The sequence below is a fragment of the Thamnophis sirtalis genome, unplaced genomic scaffold (genome assembly GCF_051295495.1).
Source record: "Thamnophis sirtalis isolate CommonGarterSnake01/CBP01778 unplaced genomic scaffold, rThaSir2_p1.2 scaffold_4, whole genome shotgun sequence".
In the NCBI taxonomy this organism is placed as follows: Eukaryota; Metazoa; Chordata; class Lepidosauria; order Squamata; family Natricidae; genus Thamnophis; species Thamnophis sirtalis.
In genome coordinates this window covers 36,011,085-36,022,978 of record NW_028261384.1, presented here as the reverse complement: position 1 = coordinate 36,022,978, position 11,894 = coordinate 36,011,085, and positions in this window count along the sequence as shown.

Sequence of the window (11,894 nt, the reverse complement as noted above, 5' to 3'; positions counted from 1 at the left end):
CTTCAGCCACTGGAAAATTAGGTAGACTAGTTCAGCCCTAGAACTTCAGAGGCTGGGTATATCAGGACTGAAATACCCAGAGTTAGGGTGGAACTAGTCTACCTGATTTCCAAAGGCTGAAAGAGGAGTTGGTCCATCCAGCCTCTGGAAGGACAGGGAGAACTGGCCTACTAAAATTCTTTCATCCACTGCTGGAGAGCAGTCTGCTAAAGTCAAGGAATTTGGAAAATGCTACTGTTCTCACTGCTTTTTTGTCAATGGCCATTCTGTTTCTCTGTTTAGGTAAGAATATCTCTCTGAAACAATGACCCAATAGGTTATAGCTTGTTTAACGTCTTACAAATGTCTGCCTCCAGGGAATTTACAGTTATAAAATGGAACTTGTATTATTTCACATGTTTAACATATCTTTGAAGAATGGTCTGCATAATGTACTATTCACATATTCAAGATGTAGCAGTGATTGAGATCTGAACAGACAGACAGGAATTGACCTTGTGTTTCCCCCTTTTAAATCTTTCATTGATTATATATCTTATTATAATGAATCAAATTGGTATTAAACTATCAAACAATCAGTTATTTGAGGGCCTCCACATAAAAATAAGAAAGAAGTGTGCCTTTAGAAAGACAACTTGATTAATGCTGTTATTGTGGCAACCTACATCTTTCCCCCCGAAGATCACATAGATGATGTATGAGATCTGAGGCAATTCTTTAAACATTTTGCCAAGTTCATAGCATTCCATTTTCATTATATTTGCCAGATAACAAGAAATAGGTGACACGGAGCATTTGGTGAACCTGAACTCTATGTATTTCATAAAAATGAACTATGACTCAAGAATACAACATGTTGTAATGTTTTGTTATGGTAAACTAATATAATTGCCTCCTCTGGGAATCCTTACAATTTACAAGTATAACAACTTTTTGAAGACAGGACTACATATGAGCTAAGATGTAGGTAGGGAGGTAGAGGAGGTGCTTTAAAGTTTGGCATTATACTTATGAAGTTTATGAAAAGTTAATTTATTTTAGCTCCAAATCTCCCTGTTTGACCTTTTATGAAGCTTCAATTAATATTTATTTGCATCTGAAACTAAAAAGGATGCAGGTTTACATTTTTATGTCTGGTTACTCAACACACCTGATAAAATATTCCCCATTGAAATCTACGTGGATGAAGAAAGGCACACAGCTGACAGGTTTCTGCAAACAAGCAGGAATAAAATAGGAGGCTCGTGAAGAAAATGTTTTTTCACTATCTTTAACTGAAGGTTAAAATGTGTGAGAGTAGACAAAGTCTGACTACTGACAACACATTGTAGAATACTGACATTCTCATCAGCAGAAGGCAGACAGCGTTGCATCTACACAATGTCTCTTGCTAACATGATGGAAAACGGATGATGCAGTAGATATGTTGAAGAAACAGATGCAAGAGAACCATCCCTGAGAAACTTCATCTCTGAGAGTTGCCTTTTTATTTTCTCCTGTGAGCTTTTGACAACTTCGACTCTGCTGAAATTTTGGATTAGAGGAAGATAACATATCCTGAACAAAAGTCAATCATTCCAAACTACACATCCGAAGCACTGTAGATATTTTTTTAATCAAGTTTATATATTGCCTTTCAGGTAGAAAACAGGCTCCCAGGAATATTAAAAACCTGGAATTTTACAGTTAAAAAGTGGAGTAATATTATACAATAAAGAAAACAAAAACTAGAAGCTCATTTCTTTTAAAAAAATCAGTAAAATATAAAATAGCATTTGGTCAGGGTAATATTTCAACAGGTTCCAAAAATATAATTAGCTAAGTAATGATTATCTTCCTTCTGGAACGATAAAACAGGAGGACTACTTGAGGCATCTTTTGAACCAAAAGTAGAAAAATATTCATGTTTTTCTGCTAAGGAGTTTTTTACATTTTGATTTATAAATCTGGCTACTCTGCTATTATGGTTTAAGCCAGGGATCTAAAAAGTGCAGCCAAGGAGCCTTATGAAGGTGCCCTGCATCTCTTTTACACCCTCTCCTTTGCATTTTCGAGGGTTTAGGACAGGTTAAATGACAAGATTGGTGCCTTAAGCCTGGGCTAAGGCATTCCAGTGATCATTTTACAAAAAATAATGGATTGGCCAATACATTAAAATTCATTTTATTGATATTAAAAGTGTAGTCCCATGATGGTGAACCTACAGCATGCATGCCCGAAGTAGCATGCAAAGCCATTTCACCTGGCACACATGGCATCACCTGTTCCTCTTCTGGGATTCTGGCATGCATATGCACGTGAATATCAGCTGTCCTTTGTGTGTGTGGCAGTGCCAGAAACTGGAAGAGCTGGCGCATGTGCATGCATGGCAGTAACCGGAAAACTTGCTGGGTGGCATGCATGCATGCACCGCAAAGCAGAACTTCATTTTCTGGTGCACAAGTGCCCCCTAGGCAACTCCTTTTCCTGGTCATGGGCCAGACGGGCATGCACACAGATGCAAAGCAGGCTCACACATGAAAAGTGTTCCCTTTTCAGCCCTCGGTGCTGAAAAGGCTCGCCATCACTGGTATAGTTGATATGATCACTCCTGCCATTTATACAATTAATATTCCCCTTCTGTCATATTAAAACTTACAATTTGGTAACAATCTAGAGAGCTATTTGCAAGCAACTTTCAAGGGGCCTGTGAAAAAACTTTATTTTATAAAGTGAAAATGTGTAGCCTGAGAATCTGTAACTATCTGCATGCAGATAATAATTACTGTGAAATATTTTAACATAGTCCAAATAACATTTGTCATACAGATATATATTATTTTTGCACATTGGAAAAATGATGATACTCTATAACCCTTATCAAGAAATATATAATTATCTTTACTCACTTTAAAAAAATGAAACCAGAAAATTATATTCAAAGGAGATACATACATTTGGAATATAAACCCATACTATAGAATTATCGATTTTTGCACATGATCAGGTTAAGACCTATTAATATAATATAATCATACAATAAAATAATAATAATAACAACAACAGAGATATAGAGTAAAACAAAAGTTATAATTCACTAGAAAAATTGTTGTGAGTAAAATAGACATAAAATCTTTATATTGAAGTGACTTAGACATTATCACCCCAGTCCCTGAATCCTCTTTGCTTGTGATTTTCCCTCCACTGTAGTCAAAAATGGCAAGCTCAGAGTTTTATTGTCAGGAAAGAAGCTGGGCAGATCCACCTAAAAAAAAAAGTGTTTTGGAGCATCATAATTTTTTTATCTCTAATTATCCCTTTCTGAGCACTAAGGAGATAAGCTCATTGGCAGAGAGAGAGAAAGAGAGAGAACAAAAGTATTATATTACTATACTCCCTCCCAAGACATTAGAGTTCCTCCTCACTCCACCTACTTTGAAAATATGTATATGTATATTTACACACACACACAAACAAACACACACAAACAAACACACACACACACACACACACACACACACACACACACACATCACTGTCCATCCTGAATACATAGTGGAAAGAGGAAACTTGAGAGTTCACAAGTTTGATGCTATATGGAACAAAACTGTGGCTGAATCTAGATGATCTGCCTCGGATATCATGAATTCTCCTCCCAAAAGGTTAACAAGGAAAACAGGTCATGAAGAGCATGTGTAGCTTCCCAGACAGTCCTGCAGACTCTCATCAAGCATAGCTTATGTGCTATGTCCTAGATAGAAGGAAATGAACTGCCAATAATCTTTTGTGCCATCCTTACCACTTTCTGCATTGCCTTCCTGAAGCAGCAATGTTTCTTAACCAGACTAATGCAAATGTATGAGGAAGGAAGGAAGGAAGGAAGGAAGGAAGGAAGGAAGGAAGGAAGGAAGGAAGGAAGGAAGGAAGGAAGGAAGGAAGATTCCAAGCTGTCTTGTCACCATTCCTTTAATGCATATTGTAATGCATGTTAATCTGAAGGCAATTTGGCAATTATGTGCAGGGACAGTAAAAAACAATAAAGCCTAAACAATGCAGATGGACTTCTGGAGCATCTCGGTAAATCTTTATGGGGTGGGGTGGTAAGGTTATCTCAGACACCAAGAGCTCCCACTAATAAGGCAGTCCCTTGTTATGCAGAACTCATGTTTTGTAAGAAAATGTGAACACAATCATCTTGGTTTCAAATAAGCAATAGCAGAACAAAAGGGCAATGTCTCAAGAATAGCCAATAGGCTGTGACTAGCAAGATCCAGAGTAGTTCTAATCAGACAAACAGTCCTTGTGTAGATCTGCTTCAAATGTAGAACATAGGTTTGGACAATAAATTATATAAACTATTGAATTAGATTTTTTTCAAAGGCTTACTATTGTAAATGAAAGTAGAGCAGTGTCTTGCAAAATAAAGCCTACTGATAAAGAGTCATCTAAAAGTCATCTGAGGTTTTATAAGAAGTTCCTGGAGTAAATTTTCTCTTTTGTTTTTTCCCCAATGTGATTTTGTTGATTTGCTTGTTTATAAGCAGCATATTTGTTTAGTATTTTTCTCCCCTTTAAATTTTATTTTAGATGTCAAGATTTCATCTTAGTTTGATAAGAACCAGCTGTTTTCTTCAAAGATAATTTTCTGGAACTGTTGTTTGCCATAATTACATTGCAATTACAGAGTCATATCCATTAAAGCAGATGAGGATTTCTATGTGTCCTTCTAGCTCATTAGAAGTCATAAAAATGATAGATGTGGGTTTATTATTGCTTGACTATTGCCCTCTTTGGCAAGATGTCAAACCATTTTTTAGGTGGGTGAGAGAAAAGTTTGAAAAAATAACTTTTCAGAAGCAGTCACATGCCCAAATGTGGTCATGGTGATACAAAAATACTGACATTTCAAATTCTAAGAAACTCTAAAGATTACTAAAGGATTATATGGTATATTTATGTGCCTGATGTAGCTAGTCACAGCTAGTAATGCAGTTTAAGAGCCTTTTCAGTCTGGAGATTTGATTACCTTTTTGACAACTACAAAGAAGAATGTGTAAAAAAGTTTTTTCAGCCCAAGAATTAAATGGGCTTTCAGATAACACATTGTGAACAACATACTTAAAGAGCAAACTACAGCTCAAAGAAAAGGGGGTATCTTCATTTCTGCCATATAGCTTCCTGTGTTTGACTATGCCGAAACCCAATGGCACACCTACCAAGCACAAGAGCATAACAGTGAAGCACCAGAATACCCCATTTTTTCCTCTTTCTGATACAGAACAGATTCATGTCCTTCAAATACACAATCCAATCACTTTTCATAAAAACACATGATACATCCAAAGGTGCCAAACAGCATAAGAAGGAAGACAACCATCTTTTGTTATATGAGAAATTCTTTCAATACTGAAAGATATAAAAGGGACTCACTTTCTCTTTTTTTTCTCCTTCCATTCAATTGTGTCCAATTCTCAGAGACTGCCTGGATAAGTCCCTGCAGTTTTTGTGACAAGGTTTTTCAGAAAGTGCTTAACCCAAGGTCTCCAAGTTTTATCTAAAACAGAACTCAAAACTCATGGTCTCCTAGTCTCTAGTCTGGTGCCTTAATCCCTATATCCAACTTGTACTTTTCTCATAAAGGTAAAGGTTCCCCATGCACATACGCATATTTGAGGAGCACTGCCCCCAACTCTAGAGGGGAGTGCTCACCTCTGTTTCAAAACCGAAGAGCCAGCATTGTCTGAAGAAGTCTCTGTGGTCATGTGGCTGACATGACTAAATGCCAAAGGCACACAGAACACCAAAGCCTGTCCCCATTTTTCTACTTGCATTTTTACGTGCTTTTGATCTGCTACATTGGCAGAAGCTGGGACAAGTAATAGGAACTCACTCTGTTATGTGACACTAGAGATTCAAACTGCCTAACTGCTGATCTTTCTGATTGACAAGAGCAGCGCCTTAGCCACTGAGCCACTGTGTCCCTTATATCTTTTTCTCATATCAACATATAAGTACAAAGAAATAAGAAAGCAACCATTCCTTCCATAAGCAGTTTGTCATAGCCACATGCTGGTCCATAGTACAGTAAGTATCTAATCAGCTACATCATTGAAAAGAAGCAGTCAAGCTATTTTTTTTATCCATTCGACCAGTGGGAAAGAAAGCTTTCTCCTTTTTGCACATCTAGTTGAGGAAATTTTTTAGATGGAGAATTTCATATTATATATATATATATGATACATAGGTATATAGGTATGGTAGAGAACTGATAGTTATTTAAATAAATTGTTTGGATATCCTTCTAAAATTAATGGTATGCTGAAATCTGCCTTGTAGTTCTTATAATTTTTCTCCACTACAATTGAGGCTTCTGTTCTTCTCTTAATCTCAGGTTGCTTAGAATTTCTTTAGAATATCCCTTTTAGTATTTTTAGTTTATTCAATTATTATTGTTGGTGGTACTCTTGTTGACATTCCCCCTTCCTTTGTTATTCTTTTTTCCATTACTCAGAATAGTCCTTGGCTGTTTGAAAAATTAATTGAAAGAATTCCCTCATGGTGTCTTCTCTTAGGATTTAATTGAAGTCATGAAGGTGTAACTCACTGGAGATCTGATTATACAATGAAAGACAGAACACTGACACACATCCGTCAGCTACCATATAATTAGACAACAAAGTGCAAGACCACCACACACCATTCATAAGAATTTTTCCAAAATTCTCTTTTTCTCTGAGAAAATTTTAAGAAGCATAAAATTGAATTGGAGTTATTAGGATAAAAAAGTGCAAGATAATTTGTGTTCCTGATGCATTTCTGAAAGTCATATCTGGCTTATTGGTTGGAAGTGTAGTAGGTAAAGAGAATAGTTTGAACCTAGTTAATACTAGAAAAGGGATTTGGTGTCTCAGTGGCTAAAGTGCTGAGCTTGTCGATCAGAAAGATGGGCAGTTCAGTGGTTCGAATCCCTAGCGCTGTGTAATGGAGTAAGCTCCCTTACTTGTCCCAGCTTCTGCTAATTTAGCAGTTCAAAAGCATGTACAAATGCAATTAGAAAAAAATAGGTACCACCTTTTGTGGGAAAGTAACAGTGTGCACCTTCAGCATTTAGTCATGCTAGCCACATGATCATTGAGACGTCTTTGGACAGTGCTGGCTCTTCGGCTTTGAAATAGAGATGACCACCACCCCCTAGAGTTGGGAACAACTAGCACATATCATATGTGTGAGGGGAACCTTTACCTTTACCTAATGCAAGAAATATTCTTTGCTGGAGAAAGGATACAATTAAATTTGTCTTTCTGTATTTTCAGAACATCTTGCAAGTTCTTAATATTATGTTAACTTCTTTTTTCATCATCTTCTTGCTAATAATTGTTTCAGGAAATTAAGTGCTAAATATCTTGTTTTAAATATGTATTATAATCCTGGACAAAACTACAACACCCATCATTTCTAGCCAGCAGTCCAACACATCTGGATGACTGTTGTATATTATACAGCCATATGTTTTATATAAACCTCTCATTTAGAATTGCCTGAATAGCCAGGAAGATCTTTCTAATTTAAAAAGAATATTTGTGGATTTTGTCATACAGCATCTGTTCTAGTGCTAATTGACAGTCATAATTAATTATGATTTTTTTTAAAGATTTTTTTTTTTGCTATAACTGGAAGATCATGTTATTCTGTGATAGAAGCTTGGTTTCTTGAGAAGATACTGGTTTTTTTCCTGGGGATTGGTTCTTATTCTCAACTTTTTTTTTAAAAAAAGAAACTTTTTATATTTAGCTTTCTTAACCATGAGAAATCATTTTAATATTGCTTTAATCTGGTTTTCTTATGATTAAGCTTTTATATTTTTATTTGTAGTTCATTTATTTTGTAATACTTGAGAATAAGCAGTATATAAAAAGCATTCTTTATCTTAATGCTATTATTTTAGTCCAGGTACAAACCAGATATTTTGGACTGTATTTCCAATTAGCCCTAGCATCAAGTATGCTTCAGAAAATGAATCTGTTTGGCAAAAAAAAAAAAGATAATATATTGTGCATTTTGCCTTCCTTTAAATCATTGATTTGAGTATTCACAATTTTGCACCATTTTTATAGGTTTATAGTCATCCCTTGGTAAAACAAAACCCCCTATTTAATTCACTTTAATTAACATTTGTAAACAAAGAACAGAATGTCCACCTTTGTTGTAAATCTTCAAAACTTAATTATATAGTTTAGATGTCTAGAGTTTTTCCTCTTTAACAAGTTTGGCTCTCATTGCATTTTACAAAGCATGTTGCTATGACTCTGCCTTTTGTTTGAAAATGCTACATAAAATGGAACTTCTGAGGAAGATATGGAAGGCTGAAGATTGCTTCGTGAAAAGACAAGTATCTGGGAAAATGACTTTTTTTCCTTAAGTGGAACCAGTATGAGATAGAATTGCTATAAGCTTGTCTGAAGGCAAATAGATAGCTTTTTTTGTTCAGTTCTTTGCAATATACCTTTTGCAGAACTGAAATACCTAGCATCTTCATTAGCTTTTGGAAATCTTAAAATACATATTTTATACAGATGTTTAACTATTATTTTAATTGATAATTCTATTTGTTTAATTTAGTTCTTTAAAATGTCATTCTGTTTTTAAATTCTCATTATACAATTTGTTTTTACTATAAATTGTGATGAGAATTTGGTAGCCAAATAAATAAATATCCATATAGCATTCATTTTATTCTTTAATAAAATCCTGTGAAATTTAGAGAGACAGGAAGAAAGAAGATGGATTCTATTTAAACTCAGTCCATTTTGGGATAGTTGTTTCTGGAATTAAAAAAAATATGCTGGTGATAAAGCCCCTTTTCACACCTTTCTATAAATTAATAGAGACACTAAAACTGAATGGGCCGTGCATATTTTGTTCTTGCTTCATCACAATTATAGGCAATTTTTCAGGAAATGGTGTGCAACTGAACTCAACTGTACATAGTTACATTCACCTATGAAATTTTGAAGGATCGATTGTCCAAAACTGTAAGATTGGAGAGGTGTGACCACATTAAATGTGGGGAGAATGCCCCTTTTTTGTGATAGACAATGAGAATGACAAGAAATCAAACTCTTCTTTCTCATATCTTTTGTGTATGCAGAGCAAGAATATCTAAATAGGACCTGTATTGAAATGATCTAAGACATTTCCTTCAGGGAGAGGAAATAATAAATGTTATCTGACTTCAGCTCTAGGGAAAAAGAACATTGTATTCTGCACTGACATTTCAGCCCTAAACCTCAGTCAGAATGACCTTCTGGTAAAGTATATAACATTTACTTTTCAGTTTCAAAACAAAGTGCATTCTGAAACATTAGAAGGAAAATTATTAAAGGCCACTTGATGATTCATGTAATGCAAGAGAAATACATGGTTTTTAAAGTTAATGGAAGATCAAGTCACAAACTGTGGGTTTAATTAATTTCCTATATCTATCATTCTTGCTTTGCTTTGCTCTATTTAAAAGCAAAACAAAAACCAGTTTCTTCATCAGATTTCAGTGAGAATGAGTTTACAATTGAAAGCATGGATGAAAAGGAAGAGGAAGAAAATTATGAATTTAAATATTTTGAATAACAGAATAATAGAGTTGGAAGAAACCTTGGAGATCTTCTAAATCAACTTAAGCATAAAACCTTATTTCAGACAAATAGTTGTCCAATTTGTAATAAGCCCAGTCCAATAAAACTTCTAATGTTGGAGCAGCCACAACTTCTAAAGGCAAGTTGTTTCACTGATGGTTCTAAATGTCAGGAAATTTCTCCTTAGTGCTAGTGGTTTTTTAAAATGTTCTTTATTGATTTTCCATGCAAAAGATGTACCACCCCTTCCAAAATTAAAGAGGGCACCCAGAAACAGAATGATTTACTATAAATGTTAAGTTTTCTGGTTTCATATATATGGCCAGGCATATATATTAGGATGGTGGTGTGTACAAAGTTAAAGAGTAACTAAAGTATAGCTCAACCTGAAAAAAAACATGACTGGCTTATGATTGTGTAATATGCTTTATAATTCTGCTTCCTCAAAAGCTCTCAGAATTTTTGTATTGTTCTTACTCCTCTTATCAGACAGGCCCCTAGTGATTGATGGAGTGAAAATTAAAACAGGAAATAAAAATACTGAAAAATGAAATACTTACCAAAAGATGTCATCAAATAACAAATAAATCCAGGCAGACATAAGTAATATGAAAAATCAAGGATGTTCTACAATGCATGAGAAGCTTCTGCTGGAACAACATAAAACTAATCAATAATCACAAATAACCAAATTATAGAAAATAACAGGTGTATTGAATTTTATCAAAAGAAAAAAGTAATAATAAATGTAGAAATTAAGAAATGGCCCAAATATTAAGGCAACTTTTTAGTCTATGTGAACAGAATATCTCAGAAGATACAAATGTTATGGAAGAACACAGTTGTTGTCTTCCAGTCCAACTCCCTGATCTGGCAGGAGTTCTGTCTCCCCACAAGAGTTCTACAGGTATGTATTCAAACATCACTCCAAACAGGTCCTTGGAAACCCCCTTTGTTGCACAGGTCTAGATTCCAAGTTCAGTACAGCAAGAGTCACTGGGTAATCAAGTCCAATGGGCACACACAAAGTCCAAGAAAGCAGTCCAGATGTCAACAGGTACAGAACTGGATATGTTGCTCCAGCAATATTCAAGGTCTCAGAATGGGTTTAAGTAGGCAATGCCAATGCAGCCTTTCATGAGAGGTGAGGTTGCCTCCTCATGAGCAATCTAGCTGACCAGCATTGTGCCTGTCTGCTCTCTGCTCTACATGTTGTTGGATCACGATCCACCTGATTGCTAATGGGCAACAGCTGCTCCAGTCCTTGCCCAGAGCCTCCTGGCCAACTTGCTGCAGCTGTGGCTTGCCTCCCCCAACCTCAGCCTGTCTTTTGTCCAATCAACCCAGCTGAAAGTGCTTATCAGATTAGCATTCTCTCAGTCCTGTTCTGACCAATACTCAGCTCCACACTTTCCTCTGTAGACTCAAACTTATCATCCTCCTCTGAACTCGCATCCGGAAAGAAGCCCCGGGTGGATCCATGATAAGACCTTATACCATTGTATATACAGGTGAAACTCGAAAAATTAGAATATCGTGCAAAAGTTCATTTATTTCATTAATGCAACTAAAAAGGTGAAACTAATATATGAGATAAGACTCATTGCATGCAAAGCAGGATAGTTCAAGCCATGATTTGTCATAATTGTGATGATTATGGCGTACAGCTCATGAAAACCCCAAATCCACCATCTCAGAAAATTAGAACATATTACATGCAATCAATTAAACAAGGTTTGTACATAGAACAATATGGGCCAAAAGCATTAAAACCTGGTTCAATAATTGTAGGATTACTGTACTTGATTGGCCTCTCCATTCTTCCTCCATACTCTGGGTCCTTGGTTTCCAAATGAGATGCAAAAGTTGCTCTCATCAGAAAAGAGGAATTTGGACCACTAAGCAACAGGACTTTGGATCACTGTGCTTCATTAAGACCAGGGTCAACGCAGCCGTCTACCAGGAGATTTTGGAGCACTTCATGCTTCCTTCCACTGACGAGCTTTATGGGAATGCTGACTTCATTTTCCAGCTGCCCACACTGCCAAAAGCACCAAAACCTAGTTGAATGACTGTGGGATTACTGTTCTGTCCCTCCTTCTCCGCTCATTAACAGACGACAGGCAAACAAACTTAAGAGGAACTCTCTTTATCAGTTCTCGGCTCAGACTGGCTGCGAGCCCAAAAATAACATAAATACAGTCAGATGGGGCCACCCAAATTGACGGGAGACTAGGCGCAATGTCCAAACAAACCCCCAATGTCATGATGCAGACGCACAATAAA